Source organism: Theropithecus gelada, chromosome 1 (assembly GCF_003255815.1).
Source record: "Theropithecus gelada isolate Dixy chromosome 1, Tgel_1.0, whole genome shotgun sequence".
In the NCBI taxonomy this organism is placed as follows: Eukaryota; Metazoa; Chordata; class Mammalia; order Primates; family Cercopithecidae; genus Theropithecus; species Theropithecus gelada.
Window position 1 is genome coordinate 55,530,653 of NC_037668.1, and position 18,220 is coordinate 55,548,872.

At 37.9% G+C, this 18,220-nt stretch overlaps 1 protein-coding gene across 4 annotated transcripts in view; it reads right to left on the reverse strand.

Moving 5' to 3' along the window:
• Window positions 1–18,220, reverse strand: part of EYA3 (EYA transcriptional coactivator and phosphatase 3) — a 120,761-nt gene that overhangs the window by 89,970 nt on the left and 12,571 nt on the right. The gene's annotated exons all lie outside the window — the stretch shown is intronic.

Consider the following 18,220-nt stretch of genomic DNA (forward strand, 5'->3'; position numbering starts at 1 on the left):
CTTCTACTAACTGTACTGCCCAGTCAATTATTTAAGCAAAATCTTTACGTTCTCAGACCCTGCTTTTTCTGTCCTGATTTTCAAACAAAAAAGGAAAAATAGGATTCTAAGTCCACCTTACCATGTCCTACTGACAGGAGACAAAGAGATAAAAGTTAGAAAGCTGCATACATTATAAAAATGAAATACTCCATTTCTGTCTAACAAAAGTGAAACCAGCACTTCTCTCAAAAGATGTGATTGCTTGTACATTTAATTAAAGTCACAGCTGTTTTTAGTTTTTCTACCAACCACTGTACCTAACTCACATACAAAGCTAAAGTATATAATCTTATTACAGAAGTCCTGAAAATAGACAAATAACAAGAAAACAAAAAACTTGTTATGCCAGTATACTACCACTCTACTTCTATTACTCCATCGTGCTGCAATACAACACAACTTTAAGCCACACTCCAGAATGTGAAAAGGAGAGAAAACACACATAAGGTTACAATTAGATGCAAAGTTGTCCAACTCTAACACAGCTTTATTCCCTACCCCAATTTAGAATATCAAAAGAAAAAAGTTTAAAGGTCAGAAGCACTTGATACTCAATGCACTCACATGTAGCTCATACACAGAGCCTCAAAAGCTAAGTTCTCCTACTACATGACGCAGATAACTAGCAATACAGAATTACAGAGTGCAATAAGTAAAGCTCATAGGAGCTATCTTCCCTGCACTTATTTTGCTCAGCTTAGAACAGCACAATCAATGTGACTTAAAACTGATTCACAACTATGAAAGATCAAACATTTTTTGTTTTACTAGTTTGAGTCTTAGTTTCAAATTGAAATATCTTTTCTTTAAGGGACAATCCTTTACATTTTATACTGTCTAAATGTACATTATGTACATAATATTATTTCATCCCATTAGAAACTACAAAATAGGACCAAATCATTAGGGAAATGGAATACCTTCAATACCTCATTTGTTGAATTTCTTTTTTCTTTTTTTTTTTTTGAGATAGAGTTTCGCTGTGTCACCAAGGCTGGAGTGCAGTGGCGCAATCTTGGCTCACTGCAACCTCCGTCTCCCGGGTTCAAGCAATTTTCCTGACTCAGCCTCCCAAGTAGCTGGGACTACAGGCACGCCACCAGGCCCAGCTAATTTTTGTATTTTTAGTACAGATGGGTTTTTGCCATGTTGGCCAGCCTGGTCTTGAACTCCTGACCTCAGGTGATCTGCCTGCCTCAGTCTCCCAAAGTGCTGGGATTACAGGCATAAGCCCGGCTAATTTGATTTTTTGTGTGTGACCAGTTCTCATCCATACAAAACTTACAACATTACATGTTTTCCCTAATTGAAGGCCATGGCTATAAAACTACAATCTCTAATATATTTTCAGCAAGGGAGATAAAAGGGATATCCGCTCTACCATGGGGGAAGAGTTATAAATTTCATCTCTGATAGGAGGAAGGTAAGAATAATTGTTAAAAAAAAATATATATATATGTGTGTGTGTGTGTGTGTGTGTATACACACTCAATAATGTGGTTTAATTTTGTTTTTAAACACAAAAATTAACTCATTTTAGAAATCTGAATTACACTAAAGGAGAACATAATACTATTTACAGGTTAAAAGGGGTCATTGGTTTTAAAAAGAAACAATATTCTATCAAGTTGAATAATGAAGAATCATTTTAAAAGAAAAAACATAAAAACATAAATGGTGGGGAAATAAATTATCAATAAATGTTCAAATATTGAATTTTGCTTTTTAGAAATATGGTAATATTAAACTGATTTTATAATAGAAAAAGAAGAATCTATTATTTCTTGACATAAATTCTGTAAGCTGCAAGAAAACTTTCTTTAAGGGAAAAATTTAAAGACATTCCTTTCTACATCTCCTATTCTTTGAAAATAAGCACGCTTTGTTGTTTCCATCTTTAAAATTCCCTTTGTCTTCTCAGCTTTTCAATCTAGGAGAATAAAAAGGACACAAATAATTTCTGTATTTAGAAGAAAAGAACTGGCCAGGCATGGTAGCTCATGCCTGTAATCCCAGCACTTTGGGAGGCTGAGGCAGGTGGATCACAAGGTCAGGAGATCAAGATCATCCGGGCCAACATGGTGAAACCCTGTCTCTACTAAAAATACAAAAATTAGCTGGGCGTGGTGGTGCAAGCCTGTAGCCCCATTCTTGGGAGACTGAGGCAAGAGAATCACGTGAACCTGGGAGGCGGAGGTTTCAGTGAGCTGAGATCACGCCACTGCACTCCAGCCTGGCGACAGAGTGAGACTCTGTCTCCAAAAAAAAAAAAAAAGAAAGAAAGAAAGAAAGAAAAGTAAAGTTTAAAAACCAGGCTTGCTATCTCAAAATAACTGGTCAATGACCATGAATAATTTTGATCATTTTAAAACAAAAAGCTGCCTACAAGTAAAGAATATGATATATTACAAAATCTGGGGTTCTACTGTCAACACACGATGTGTGGGAAGTTTGCAAACATACATTCTGGTACATTGTGTATAAAATGCACTAATGACCACAAATTATGTAATTCTACCAAAACATTCATCTAAATACTACTTTCCATCAATACAGTATTCTCCTGCCTTGCAATAATTTGTACATTGAATGATCTGAAATATCAGAACATACTAAATATTAGAATGCAAGTGTTCATCACAGTGCCAGCACCTATCAATGTTCTAAAACTTTTATTAAGACTTCATACCATTTTCCACAAGTGGTACATTCTAGACAATCAAAAGTCATACTTACCAGCAAGAGATGAAAGTACAGTATAACTAAGACACAATATTGCAAAACTTGGTAATAAAGGAAGTACAGAATTATTGTAAAAAATCTTAGTATTCATTTTCTTGTATTAGTTCTAGAACTTAACTTTTTGTTGTTGTTGTTTTTGTTTTTTGAGACGGAGTCTCGCTCTGTCGCCCAGGCTGGAGGGCAGTGGCATGATCTTGGCTTACTGCAAGTTTCACCTCCCGGGTTCACGCCATTCTCCTGCCTCTGCCTCCCGAGTAGCTGGGACTACAGGCGTCCGCCACCACGCCCAGCTAATTTTTTGTATTTTTAGTAGAGACGGGGTTTCACCGTGTTAGCCAGGATGGTCTCGATCTCCTGACCTCATGATCCGCCCACCTCGACCTCCCAAAGTGCTGGGATTACAGACATGAGCCACTGCACCCAGCCAACGGTGTTTTTTTGTTTGTTTGTTTGTTTTTTTACCATTAATGTAACCTGACATTATTTTACATTCAATGAGATTGATCTTTTAAAATATCAAGTAATGCAACAGTTGTGACACAGAAAAGTGAATTTTTAATGTAATTAAAATAAATATAATTAAAACTTAGCCAAACAGCTGATGAAATTACAAGACAAGCCCCGAGTTAATCTAGAACATTTGGAAAGTAATGTCTTTTCACAATTTTCTAATTTCGATTCTTACTACTGGTTTCTAAATACACTTGTTTTATCACCTTTTTTGGAAATAGAGCTTGTCAGTATTCATTTGCCTTCATGGACAGAATTCTGAGAAAATTTAAAATTGAGAATAGAAATAGTATTTCCTAAGACCTTATACTTCTCTACCTGTGAATGCTGACAGTGAAAAAATAGAAACTTTGGTTTGATTCAAGAGCCACACAATTTTGAATACTATTGTGATTTTGCATGCTTAAAAATAAAAGCAGAATCTTTCTGTAATGTGGTGGCCATAAATTTTATTTTTACTCTTTAGAAGTTAGAAGGGAAATAATTAATAACAAATATTTTATTACAAAATTCGAATTAGATTCCTACCTCATAGTTTCTGTTTTGTCTCAAGTTCAACATACTACATACCCTGCAAATGTAAATGGCCACAAGCAAGAAATTAGGTTGCTTCAATGTGTTATTAAAGCTCTTAGGCTTAGGAAAAGAAATTAAATATATGTAGGGGTGTGTGTGTGTGTGTGTTTTGTTTGTTTAAAAGCACAGAATAGGCCGGGCGCGGTGGCTCACGCTTGTAATCCCAGCACTTTAGAAGGCCGAAGCGAGTGGATCACTTGAGGTCAGGAGTTTGAAACCAGCCTGGCCAACATGGTGAAACTCTGTCTCTCTTAAAAATACAAAAAATTAATCTGGCATGGTGGCACACACCTGTAATCCCTGCTACTCAGGAGGCTGACGGAGGAAAACTGCTTGAACTCAGGAGGTGGAGGTCGCAGTGAGCCAAGATTGCACCGCTGCACTCCAGGCTGGGCGACAGGCGACAGAGTAAGACTCCATCTCAAAAAAAAAAAAAAAAAAAAGGGGCACAGAATAAAGGCCAAATTGTTTTCCATGAAAACAAGGCATATATCAGTCTTAATTACAACTTCAAAAGAAGTATGTAAGTAGGGCAAAAACAGTCTGATTTATAGGTCCTAGAAAGAGAACTTGCATGCAGCTAAGTATGTACAGAGATATTCAGGAGTTAACTGGATATCTATGACACAGTTCCACATAGAAAAAAGGTAGTCCATAGATTCAATCACTGACTACATTGTATTTTAAGTTTATTTACTACACTTCCCAAAGTGCCTTATATATATAATTTTTTATTTTTTATTTTTTTTTGGGGGGGAATAACTAAAACTTTTTTTTTTCTTTTTTTTTGGAGACAACACTTGCTCTGTCGCCCAGGCTGGAGCACAATGGTGTAATCTCGGCTCACCGCAACCTCTGCCTCCCCAGTTTAAGCAATTCTCACGCCTCAGCCTCCCAAGTAGCTGGGATTACAGGTGTGCACCACACACCTGGCTAATATTTGTAGCGATGGGGTTTTGCCATGTTGGCCAGGATGGTCCCAAACTCCTGGTCTCAAATGATCCACTAGCCTCGGCCTCTCAAAGTGCTGGGATCACAGGTGTGAGCCACCGCATCCGGCCTAAAACCTTCATTAGATATGATTTTCCAATAACAATAATGTGCAAATTTGAACTATGAATTCAAACAGCAGTGAAGTCTGAAATTTTAAAAGGTAGAATAGGTATTAGGGAACAAAAGGTAAAGGAAGATGAGAACATTTAATACTATTCATTATCTCCTCTCTGTACACAATGTTGCATACATACAACTATTTCATTATCTTATTGATTTAATAATAGTGAAATCACCTTAAGGAACCTACAGTATATAGTTGGTGTCCAACTTTAGGGGGGAAGGTAGAAACACACATGATTAACAGTTTTCACCCACACATTTTAGACAATTTTTTTTTTTGCCAAGATTTTAGTAGTAAATTCACAAATATAAGTACTTTCACTCCTTCAGTGTTAAAATAGAAAGCTAAATAGTGTCAACAGTAGTGGCTTAATTATTGGTATACAAGAAAAACAAAACACCAATAGGTTTTCTTAATTACGCAATTTAAATATTAATATGTGCATTTATTTTTACAGTTACAAATTTTTCATGTTTTAGACAATAGCTTTTAATAGTTTCAAATCCATTGAGACGCTGCTTTCAATTTGAAATAATGTGTGCATACACGTATATAAAAAACAAAAACAACCCCGTGTATGACTCATCTGACAGATGTTTGAGATCAATAAATTCTTATTTTTCAACATGCAGTTAGGTAGAGAGGGAAGCAAGCCATCCTCTCTCTATATATATACATATATATATAAATATATAGAGCCTGGGAGACAGCGTGACTGTCTCAAAAAAAAAAAAAAAAAGAAGTGAACAAAGGTTTACTCCAATACCTACAAGTTTCTTATTGAAAATTAGACAAAATTAATAATGAATATTTTGGGAGAAAGGAGAATAACAGAGGCCATTTAAGGAAAACCTATCTATACCACTCTTTAAAACCAATAATAGTAGAAAAGATAAGAGAACTGTCATTTACTGAGCATATATAATACACAAAGTTTTTGTTTTTGTTTTTGTTTTTGTTTTTTTTAAGAGATAGGGGTCTTACTATGTTGCCCAAGCTGGTCTCAAACTCCTGGGCTCAAGCAATCCTCCCACCTCAGCCTCCCAAGTAGCTGGGACTACAGGCATGTGCCACTGCATCCAGCTCCAAGTAATTTTTATAGTCACTATCTCATCAAATTTTGTTTCCACAACTAAGACGCAGGTGGTATTACCATCCTCATGCTACAAACAAGGAAACTGGGATTCAGAGATTTAAACAATTTGTCCAAGAGTAACAGCAATAATGTTGCAGGCTGAAGTAAAAATACCTTAAATAAAGAGACCAGACGATAGTGATGATGACTGCAAATCACTGTAAATGTACTTAATTTCACTGAATTGTAAACAGTAGTCTCCCTTTCCAAGGGGGGGATATACTGCAAGACCCCCAGTTGACACCTGAACCCACAGATGGTACCCATATAGACTATCTTTTTTCCTATACATACATATCTATGATAAATTTTAACTCAGCAGTTTTCATGCACTGTGTGGCCAAAACCTGGAGTTTGAGGTGTGACAGCAAAACTAGCATGAATTTCTTCTCCTCCTTCAAAAGTTCACGGACAGAAGATTAGTTCTTACCGTAGATTTTGTTTTCTTTCTTTTTGAGATGGAGTCTCTCCCTGTCACCAGGCTGGAGTGCAGTGGTGCAATCTCGGCTCACCGTAACCTCCAACTGCTGGGTTCAAGCAATTCCCCTGCCTCAGCCTCCTGAGTAGCTGGGACTACAGGCGTGCACCACCACACCCAGCTAATTTTTGTATTTTTAGTAGAGATGGGGTTTCACCATGTTGACCAGGATAGTCTCGATCTCGACCTCATGATCCGCCCACCTCAGCCTCCCAAAGTGCTGGGATTACAAGTGTGAACCATCGCACCCCGCCCTACCGTAGATCTTAACGATCTCAGCATAGGATTTTTTTTCTTTCCTTATTTAGTAGAGAACTTTAACGTTTTCACTTAATGCACTTCTCTTTGGCATATCTGTATTGCCAGCAACACTACTCTTGCTCTTCAGGGCCATTATTAAGTAAAATGAGTTACTCGGGCTGGGCGCGGTGGCTCATGCTTGTAATCCCAGCACTTTGGGAGGCCGAGGCAGGTGGATCACGAGGTCAGGAGTTCGAGACCAGCCTGGCCAACATGGTGAAACCCCGTCTCTACTAAAAATACAAAAATTAGTTGGGCATGGTGGCACATGCCTGTAATCCCAGATACTCAGGAGGCTGAGGCAAGAGAACTGCTTGAACCAGGACCTGGGAGGCGGAGATTATGGTGAGCCGAGATCACGCCATTGCACGCCAGCCTGGGCAAGAGTGAAACTGTGTCTCAAAAAAAAAAAAGTTACTCAAACACACAAGTACTGCAGACACCTCAACAAGTGATCTGATAACTAAGATGGCTCCTAAGTAACAGGCGGGAAGCGTCTACGACATGAATGTGTTGGATAAAGGGATAATTCATGACCCAGGCAGGAAAGAGCAAAATGGAGAGAGACTTCATCACACTACTCAGATCGGTGCACAATTTTAAACTGATGAATTGTTTGCTTGCGAAATTTTCCATTTAATATTTTCAGACCAAAGTTGATAGCAGGTAACTAAAACCGCCAAAAGCAAAACTACAGATAAGGGGGGTAACACTGTACTTAAAAATGGTTAAAACAGTTAATTTTATCTTACGTATATTTTACAATAAAAAATACAAAAAAAAACCCTAACAGATTAGAAATGCCAAAAAAAGATCAAATCTATAAAGTATTTAAAATATGAAATAAATAGAGAAAAATCAGTATTTAGAAAACATTGTCAGAAAAACTGAATACCAATATGGAAAAAATATCCACATCATCATATGCTATAACTAATTATAAATATATTAAAAAACTAAGCATTCAAAAAACTTTGGAGAAAACAGAACAGTAACCTTATCTCACTATGGAAAAGAGATGAATTTATGGTCAATTCAAAGAAAGCATAAACGACAATTTGACAAATCCAATTATGTAAAATAAACTTTCAAGCAATAAAAAAATCTAACATTAAAATATTATAAATTCAGGCAATATCTGTAAGAATTATGATAAATAAAACTTAATGTTTATAACATACACCAAATCAATTCAACATTTCCCGATCATCTATTATTATGGAGCAAACAATGACTAACTCATAAACCTGTCAAAGAATAAAAACAGGCAGGTTAAACCACAGAGATTAAATCAGCACTTGAGAAAAAAGACTGTCTCACTACTAATTGGAGAAATATAAATTGTAATATTCTTAAGATACGACTTCATACATATTAAGCTACCAAAAAAAATCTAAACAACAAAACCAAGTGTTATCTGGGTTATAAGAAGATAAAGACATATTCAGTCAGGCACAGCTGTAAAATCACATGTGTCTTCAAACTGTTCCTGGATAAAGTATAAAAGAGGTCATAAGATTGGCCATGGCCTAACCTGAATAATTTTTCTTCGGTGCTCACACAAGAATTACATACAGGGAGGAAGAAAGCAAACTCTACTTTTAAAAATAGTATACGTTTGTTGTCTAAGAAACAAAAAATGTGAAACAACCAACACATGAAGAATAAGTTTAACTATACCATAACTGTAAACTATTTCAATACAAGCTTACTTAAAAAGTGAAAAAATACATGTTTTTATGTTAGTTTAATAATAGCTTACATATAATTTGATAAGAATCAAAAGCAGATACAAAGTTACATTTAAAAGTATAGTAAAATGTTTAAATACATATTTTTAAATGCTTATATAAAAATGTTCAAGATATTAAGCTAAAATTAGACACAAGTTCTTCATTCTTGCCCCCAACTTTTTCCATTGGAAAAAAATTTCAGCTTTGAAGGGAAAGCAATTCAAATTGCAGTGATCCTCCCTTACCTAAAAAATCTTAAAGTTTGTGACAACAATATAGGCAGAAAGATTCATTTGATTTTCTGGCTGTGTCATCTCTTTCCTAAGAAGTTATTTAGACACTGTACATAAACTCAGGGTTGGTTCATTTTACAGCTCTAAGCAAAAGCAATGAACTTCCAATAGTTGAAGAATTTGCTATCGGAAAAGACTCAACATTTGGTTTCACTCTACTGGACAGATAAAATTTTCTCTTGGAAATGCGAGAAAATATATAACAAAAGATGCTACAAAGGATAAAAAGTCTTACAGATCATTAAATGTAATCCTTATTTTAAAATTGAGGAAATTAAACAAAAGAGAAGGCACTGCCTCATGAACCTGTAAGCAGCAGAAACAGTGGCGGAACCCAAAACTCTGAACTCCCTTGTCTGAAGTTTTTTGTCTCCTTTATGCAAAATTGAGCATAAAACCCTCCCTTTTAAAATTACATTCCTTCGTGCCTGTAATCCCAGCACTTTGGGAGGCTGAGGCGGGTGGATCACCTGAGGTCAGGAGTTCAAGACCAGCCTGGCCTACATGGTGAAACCCCATCTCTACTAAAAATTTAAAAAATTAGCGTGGTGGCAGGCACCTGTAATCCCAGCTACCCAGGAGGCTGAGGCAGGAGAATCGCTTGAACCCGGGAGGTGGAGGTTGCAGTGAGGAGCCGAGATTGCACCACTGCACTCCAGCCTGGGCAACAAGAGTGAGACTCCGTCTCAAACAACAAAAAAAATTACATTCCTAATATTATTACCTTAGGCTACTTATTCCTTTTCTTTCATTACATCTCTATCCTATGTTATATTACTTCGATCTTATGATATAATATCATGTTCTTAAAGTTTTAAAATATTTTAAATTTAAACTCAGAAATTCTTTTTCAATGTATGGACTGGCACTTTAAGGACCTCCTAAAAATCCAAAAATAACATTCCTTTTTTTTTCTTTAGAGGAATAAAGAGCTTAGTTGAACAAAGAACTACTTCTGAATCTGGCAGCCCTCAGAATCAGAAGAGATTCAGACTCAGAGAGCTCCCTGATATTCTTTTTATGCTACTTATTAACTCCCTGTACAGGCTAGCAAAAAACCCCACAAAAACAAATAGATTTATCTTTATAACCGTAAGTCCTTAATTTACAATGTACAGACTTTGATTTACTGGGTTTTTTTGTTTTGTTTTTTGTTTTTTTGAGACAGGGTGGAGTGCAGTGTCATAATCTCACCTAGGCTGGAGTACAGTGGCACAATCCTGGGTCACTGCAACCTCCGCTTCCTAGGTTCAAGTGATTCTTATGCCTCAGCCTCTGGAGTAGCTAGGACTACAGGTGTCCACCACCATGCCCGGCTAATTTTTATATTTTTAGTAGAGACAAGGTTTCAACATGTTGGCCAGGCTGGTCTTGAACTCCTGGTCTCAAGTGATCCGCCCGCCTTGGCCTCCCAAAGTGGGATTACAGGCTTGAGCCACCGTGGCGGACTGATTTACTGTTAATCAAACAAGTTTTTTTTGTTTGTTTGTTTTGGAGACAGAGCAATGACACAATCTCGGCTCACTGCAACCTCCACCTCCTGGGTTCAAGCAATTCTCCGCCTCAGCCTCCCAAGTTGCTGGGACTACAGGCACATGCCACCACACCCGGCTACTTTTTCGTATTTTAGTAGAGACGGAGTCTCATCGTGTTGCCCAGGCTGGTCTCAAACTCCTGAGCTCAGGTGATCTACCCGCCTCGGCCTCCCAAACTGCTGGGATTATAGTCGTGAGCCACCATGGCAGGCCAAAACAAGTAATTTTAACTGGGGCTGGGCGTCAAAGTGGGAAGGGTCGGCTGAGGCAGGAGGATCCCTTGAGCCTAGGAGTAATCTGGTAATCTGGTATGTTGACCAGCCTGGACAACATAGCAAGAGACCCCATCTATTAAAAAAAAAAAGAGAAGAAGAAAAAGGAGGGTGGGGAGAAAAGAGAGAGGGAGGGAAGAGGAGAAGGAAGAAAGGGAAAAAGGGAGATAGAAAAGGAAGAGAGGAGAGGGGAAATCCCCTTCCCCAAACACATATACACACAGTTATCATGAAATAGATTTCTAGTCAAAGATAGGTCCATATCCTAATACCCAGATCCTGTGAATGTTCCCTTATTTGGAAAAACAGTCTTTGCATATGTAATTAAGGATTTTGAGATGAGATTATACATAGGCCCTAAACACCATCACAAATGTCCTTATAAGAGAAAAGCAGACATTTAACACACATACAGAGAAGAAGGCAATGTGAAAATGGAAGAAGAGACTGGAGGGTTATGGTCAAGGAATGTCAGCAGCCACCAGAAGCTGGGAGAGGCAAAGGATGATTGCCCCTAAAGCCTCTGGAGGAAGTTCAGCCCTGCCAATACCATGATTTCAGACTTCTGGCCTCCAGAAGTGAAAGAATAAATTTCTATTGTTTCAAGCCCCAAAGTCTGTTTGGGGTAATTTGTTATAGCAGCCACAGGAAATTAATACAAATAGCAAAGTTTATGTTTTTCGTTTGCTTGGTTTTGCTATTACCTCTCTGTTTGGGCTTGTTGACCATCTCCTGACCACTGAAAGAAACAGACAAACTGAAAACAAAAGTGGGAAATAAGAAAATGTAAATAAGGGGTTGGGAGTGGTGGCTCACACCTGTAATCCCAGCACTTTGGGAGGCTGAAGCAGGCAGATCACCTGAGGTCAGGAACTTGAGACCAGCCTGGCCAACATGGTGAAACCCCATTTCTACTAAAAAATACAAAAATTAGCCAGGCATGGTGGTGGGCACCTGTAATTCCAGCTACTCAGGAGGCTGAGGCAGGAGAATCACTTGAACCCAGGAGGCAGAGGTTGCAGTGAGCCGAGATCATGCCACTGCACTCTAGCCTGGGCTACAGAGTGAGACTCTGTCTCAAAAAAAAAAAAAGGAAATGTAAATAAGAGAACACAACTGTACATACAGATGAAAAAATGCTTCCAGACATTAAAAATAATAAACATAAAACACTTAAAAACTTTCCAAATAATTGTCAAGTTTGCCTCTCTAATGAAAGTGTTACATAACTTCAAAGTTAGCACTCTCCTGCTTTCACTCTGGGATAAACCTTAAATTTATGTCCAGGTAACAATAACACTGACAGTCTCAGGTACTTCATGGATCTTGAGAAATCTTACAAGATCCTTCCAAAGCCTTAACAAACTCAACACTAGTATTTGTAAGACAGCACTTAAAGTCTGCATACATTCACTATACTGTTTTTTGTTTGTTTTGAGATGGAGTCTCCCTCTATCACCCAGGCTGGAGTGCAATGGCGTGCTCTTAGCTCACTGCAACCTCAGCCTCCCAGGTTCAAGCAATTCTCCTACTTCAGCCTCCGTAGTAGCTGGGATTACAGGCGCCCACCACCATGCCCGGCTAATTTTTGTATTTTTTAGTAGAGATGGGGTTTCACCATATCAGCCAGGCTGGTCTCGAATTCTTGACCTCAAGTGATCTGCCTAGCTCAGCCCCCTAAAGTGTTGGGATTACAGGTGTGAGCCACTATGCCTGGCCTCACTATACTGTTTGATGTGTTCTGCTTAGGGAAAAAAATTACTGCTAGAGTTAAACCTGAAATATATCAAAGTCCTCCTTTCCAATTTATCTTAAATAACAATCTTAGGTAAATTATGCCTCAAGATTGAAGCTCATATTTTTCTGTTTTGAAGTTCCTATTTTGCATTTCTCTCATGTAGCATAAATCATTTACTAAACATTTAATTTTTAACTTGGCAACACTGTGCTTAGCACTGTATCAAGAACACTGATAAACACATCATAAGATGGTACTAAATGATGAGAAATTTTTTTCATTGGAAAAACGTGACTTTTCTAATGCAATTATTTTTTTGCATGTATTTTTCTTTGGGATTTCTTTTTTGTGTGTCTTGAATAGAGCCCTGAAATTCTTTCTAAACATATTCATAGAACATTTCAAGCTGGAAGAAAAACACTGAAATAGAATCCAGGATAAAATATGCCAGGTATTAAAGACACATTCTGAAAGAAATCATAATTACTTTTAGCTGCTGCGTCAAAAGTTCATGTCAATGTTGAAGATGCCATTTAACTACCCTTTACAAAAATGTATACATCAAACAGAATAAAACTATAAAAGCTCAGCTAATTTAACCAAGTAAAGTTGTTAATTCCAACTTCAAGCAACAAAGTAAATAAGAATAAAATTTAGGAACTTAAACATTTCTTGATAAAGACTCATAATTGAAACAATTTCCCCAGGGGCTCTCTGTACTATTCTCTGCTTAGCCTAAATGAAAGGATCTAATCTACGGAGGTCAATAGTCCCAAACTTTTGGAATCTCCTCTGAATGCAACTCAAAATGATGACACACAAATTGAATTCATTCCTCAAAATAAAATTGTATGGCATAAAAAGCATTTTGGGACAAATAGGAATTGAAAAAATAGTCCTGCAAAAAAACAGAACCAAAACTAGTAGCAGTATCTTATAAACCAGTAGCATGTTAGTTACAGCCAGAGATAAAAATTAAACTATATAAATGCAAAGTGGTATTCTGAACTGGATCCTAGAACAGAAAAAAGATATTAGTAGAAAAAATAGTAAAATCTGAATAAAGTCTGGAATCTAGTAAACAGTAATGAGCTGCATTCAGAGGAGATTCCAAAAGTTTGGGACTGTTGGCCTCTGTAGATTTAGATCCTTTCATTTAGGCTAAGCAGAGACTAGGACAGAGAGCCCCTGGGGGAAGTGGGGGAATATATATATATATGATACCAACACACACTTACTAGAATGTCTAAAATAAAAATTTAAAAACTGGCCAAATGCTGGCAAGGATGCAGAACAACAAGAACTCTGTACAACTAGAACAATGTACAATAGAAATTGTAGGCCGGGCGCGGTGGCTCAAGCCTGTAATCCCAGCACTTTGGGAGGCCGAGATGGGTGGATCACGAGGTCAGGAGATCGAGACCATCCTGGCTAACACGGTGAAACCCCGTCTCTACTAAAAAATACAAAAAACTAGCCAGGCTAGGTGGCAGGCGCCTGTAGTTCCAGCTACTCGGGAGGCTGAGGCAGGAGAATGGCGTGAACCCGGGAGGCGGAGCTTGCAGTGAGCTGAGATCTGGCCACTGCACTCCAGCCTGGGCGACAGAGCGAGACTCCGTCTCAAAAAAAAAAAAACAAACATACAAAAAAAAGAAATTGTACACTGCTGGTGGGAACGCAAATGGTACAGTACAACTAATCATGGAAAGCAGTTTGGCAGTTCTTTATAAAGGTAAACACACACTTACTATACAACCGTGCAATCCCATTCTGAGGTATCTAACTAAGTGAAAAGAAGACTTATGTTCACATAAAAACCTGTATGTAAATGTGTACAGTAGCTTGTTCATATATATGCCAAAGACTGGAAACAACTCCAATGCCCTTCAAACTGGCACATGAATAAACTGCAGTATACCCATACAATGGAATAGTGTACAGTAAATCACAAAACAATCTGGATGAAACTCAAATGCATTATGCTAAGTGGACGAAGCTAGACTCAAAAGCCTACATATTGTATAATTCCATTTATATCACATAACTACAAGAACAGAAAACAGATCAGCAGTTGCCAGTGTTGGGGATGGGAAAAAAGGTTGACTATAAAGACACACAAGGGATCCTTTTTGGGATTGATGAAACTATTCTATATCTTTTTTTTTTTTTTTTTTGAGACACAGTTTCACTCTGTTGCCCAGGCTGGAGTACAGTGGCGTGATCTTGGCTTACTGCAACCTCCACCTCTTGGGTTCATGTAATTCTCCTGCCTCAGTCTCCCAAGTAGCTGGGACTACAGGCATGTGCCACCACGCCCAGCTAATTTTTTTTTTTTTTTTTTTTTTTTTTTTTGAGATGGTGTCTTCCTCCGTCACCCAGGCAGGAGTGCAGTGGTGTGATCTTGGCTCACTGCAACCAACCTCCACCTCCTGGATTCAAGCAATCTTCCCACCTCAGCCTCCCGCGTAGCTGGGATTACAGGCATGTGTCACCATGCCTTGTTAATTTTTTTGTATTTTTAGTAGAGACAGCATTTCACCATGTTGCCCAGGCTGGTCTTGAACTCCTGAACTCAAGTGATCCACCTGTCTCGCCCTCCCAAAGTGACGGGATTACAGGTGTGAGCCATTGCACCCAGCCCAATTTTTGTATTTTTAGTAGAGATGGGGTTTTACCATGTTGGCCAGGCTGGGCTCGCACTCCTAACCTCAGGTGATCCACCCACCTTGGCCTCCCAGAGTGCTAGGATTACAGATGTGAGCCACCACACCTGGCCCTCTATATCTTGATGTGGTTTTACAAAATTGTATGCATCTGTAAAACTTACAGAACTGTTCGTTTAAAAGAATTAACTGTATGTAAATTATACCTCAAAAGTTATAATAGGATCTACTTAGATTTTTAGAAAAAAATCACATATGAAGCTGCATAAAATTCTATGACTGTAATACGAACAAATGAAATTATAAACAGTTAGACCACAGTTTTTTTATGAGTACAGAGATCTGAAATGTTGGCTAACAAAATTATAAACATAGTTGGAACAATAAACAGTTTATTTATGAGTAACAAGATCTGAAACATTGGCAGATAAAACTACAAAAACAGTTGGATCAACAGTTTATTTATGAGTATAGAGATTTGAAATGTAGGCTCTATTACCTGTTATCATAACAGAAGAATTTTCCATTACATAGATGACTTAAGGTCAAATTGTAAAAATTCTTATTTTTATTCTAAGTGTGACTACCTTCAGATATCCTTTCCTTATTTAAATTGAAATGGTGGAAGAATTCTAGCCTATCTTAAACACTAGAGGTAGAACTATACAACATACAATTATTCAGAAACAATTATACCTAAAATAGAAGTTAGTACTCATTTAAAAGAGATCTTAGACTTTCAATCTCCAGAACTGTGAGAAAATACATGTGTTATTTTAGCCACCCATTCTTTGGTATTCTGTTAGGGCAAACCAAGTGGACTAACATAATATAGTTCACATAACCTTACTTTAGCTATTTAGACATGGTTTTCTTTAGTTCTTTGAACTTTTTTTTTTTTTGAGAAATGAGGTCTTGCTCTGTCACCCAGGCTGTAGTGCAGTGGCAATTCTTCCACTCAGTAAGTGCAAGCCACCATACCAGGCCCTTTAAACACAATTTAAATGGCTGATTTAAAGTCTTTGCCTAATATTAAAGTCCAACATTTGGGCTCCCCAGGGTGCACTTTCTATTTTACTGCTTTCTCTCCTATGTGTGGACCATACTTAAGTGGTTTTTTGCACGCTTTGTAATAGTATCTTGAAAACTAAACATTTTAAACAATGTAATGTGACAACTCGGAAAATCAGATTCTTCCCCTACCAGGTATTTGTTGTTACTACTGTTTACTGTTGTTACTGTTTATTGTTGTTTCTTTTAGTGACTTTCCTGAACTAATTATCTAAAATATTAGTTATCTATCATATGTGGTCACTAAAGTTTCTGCTGTTCGTTTGTGATCAGCTAATGACTGGGCAGAGACTTCCTTAAATGCTTACCAGTATAAGTCTCAGGCTCTCTACCATGTGTTAGGGCATACCTTTCACACTCAGCCAAGCAGTTTACAACTTTTCCTTAGCCTTTACTTCTTGCTTGCACAAAGCCTAGAGATTAATCAGAACTGACAGCTTAGGATCTTCTTAGTTCTTTCCTAAGCATGCAGCACACAGCCCTACACATGCACATAGCCTTCTAGATTCCCAGAAACATACCAGAGCTTCTTAAATTTCCTTATGAACATCGCATTTCCCAGCTTTTCCTTTTAAGCTTCTCGGTTAACCTATTATTTGATTTAATTATTCACTGTCACTCAAGATGGTGAGCACTCAAGTTGTTCAACAATTGCCTTTAATTGTTTTCAATAAACACTCCAGGGTGGAAAGGCTGTTTGTACTAAGTGAGCTTCAAATCAGGTCAAATACAGATGGTCTTGTGAATGAGGTTTTTCAAGGAACCACCAGCTAGGTAAAATAATGACAACTCTGGGAATGGAGCTTTGAAGAACTCTAAACTCAATCTATCCCTTCCAGTGGCTGGTTTTCACCATGATTGGAGGCTGTTGGTTTCCAAGGCTACTGAGAAGCTAGAGGGAAAAGGGAAAATTAAAATGCCACAAAGTTTGCTGTTTTGGCCAAGATTCAGTCATTTTTCTTGAATAAATGCTCCCAGATTGCTGCAATTGATAAATTTTCCAGGTACCCTTCAGTTCTTCATATTTGTTTACCTGGAGTCTGCTACATTTCTGAAACTTCTACATATACTTTTGGCTGTGATTTCTTCTCCCATTTTTTCCATTAATTTGGTCTCACTGTTTCCTATCTTTCAGAAATCCATTAAAGTCCCATCAGCTGAAAGCCTACTTTCTTGATTTAATACCTTTAAAAAAAAATCTAACATACTTACTAATATATTCACTCAGAATCCCTTGTACTCAGAGCCCTGCTAAAGTAGACACAAATATCCAGCAGACCTACACTCAGCTAACCTCTCTTAAGGCTCCCTTTAGTGTGATCCTAAGAGAGCCTTTCAGGTCTCACAACTTAGGCAACAGCACAAATCACACTTCTGTAACCAGAAAAAACTGCAACCACCTACACCTCCCTGATGGGACTTTCTGTAGACAGATAAAAACCATCACCATACTGGTCAATACCTTCCATAAATAAATAGTGCAGCCAACTGACTGCGGTAAAGTTGGGGAATTCTTCTGGCTACTTTGTTCCGGAGGCATGACTAACATATCATAGTATTATCCACTGTAGGACTATTTATAGTAACTTTACACTTAACAAAACACTACCAGAACTTACTGAGAAAGTTGCTTTTTAAAATATATACATATATTTAGGCTCTACCAAATTCTTAACAGAAAAAAATAATAGTTTACCAGAAACAGACTCTTGGCCAGGCGTGGTGGCTCATGCCTGTAATCCCAGCACTTTGGTAGGCCGAGGTGGGTGGATCACTTGAGGTCAGGAGTTCAAGACCAGCCTGGTCAACATGGTAAAACTCCATCTCTACTAAAAATACAAAAATTAGCCAGGCATGGTGGCACGTGCCTGTAGTCCCAGGCGGAGGTTGCAGTGAGCTGAGATTGCACCACTGCACTCCAGCCGGGGTGACAGAGCAAGACTTTGCCAGAAAGAAAAGAAAAGAAAGAAGAGAAGAGAAGAGAAGAGAGGAGAGGAGAGGAGAGGGGAGGGGAG